Below are 979 nucleotides of genomic sequence, written 5' to 3' on the forward strand. Positions count from 1 at the left end.
TCACGGTTCTGGGTCCGTTGGACCCAGTATTTTGAGTTTATTATGTTTTGGTTTATTTCTGCTTCATGGATTGTTTTCTTCTCGTAGATGATGATTATTATTAGTTTCTTGTTTCTGTTTATCCGTGCTTAAGGATTTGTTCTCAGTTATATCGCACGTTTAGTTTAGTTCAGGTTCCATGTGTCATTCTGTCTGTCTCTCAGTGTAAAGTCTGCATGCTTGTTTAGTAATTCATGTTTCCTGTTTTATTGTGAAAGTCTTTGTCTTATGTTAGTGTGTGCAGCTTAGCTCCCCCGTCTCGTTAGCCCTGATCTCTCCCAGCTGTGTCTCCCTCCTGTTGCCCATTCCCCCGTTACTACCCTGTGTATATAAGCCCTGTGTTTTCCCATGCTCAGTGTCGCGTCGTACCCTCAGAATTATGCCTGTGTGTCCTTGGTCTCAGTGTTCCATCCTCACTGCATGTTTGTTTTTCTGCCAGCAATAAAGCTGAGGTTTTTTGAGTTTCACGTTTGTGTCTGAGTCCTGCCTTTGGATCCTCCTCTCCGCCCTCCCGCACACAGAGCCCTGACACATCAGCTGATACTAGAAATTAATATTAAATAAATTCTAACAACAGCTGATCAAGCTCAAACGTGCTGCTGTTGTTTATCAGCTGGTTTCCTCTTTCTGGTGCAAAGTGGAGATAAACAAACAAGAGAGAAAAGCCGATCAGCTGATCATTGATCAGTTTCATGATTGAAGTAGAAACAGGAGAGGGAGGGGGAGCGAAGAAGAGTCAGCTGACAGTGTAAAGACGCAGAAAAACTCCAGCTTTGTGTCTTTTTCATTGTAGCTGAAGTCCGGGACAAACTGTTCCTTTTCAGCTCAACATGAAACGCGTAATAATTTCTCTGAATACGAGACGATTCCGTTTTTTACAGGACGGTTGGAAACTCTAATAATTAACCGTATGAACAAAATAAAGTTCAACATCATTAAC

Source organism: Haplochromis burtoni, unplaced genomic scaffold (assembly GCF_018398535.1).
Source record: "Haplochromis burtoni strain Fernald_Lab_line unplaced genomic scaffold, NCSU_Asbu1 Contig_1572, whole genome shotgun sequence".
Classification (NCBI taxonomy): Eukaryota; Metazoa; Chordata; class Actinopteri; order Cichliformes; family Cichlidae; genus Haplochromis; species Haplochromis burtoni.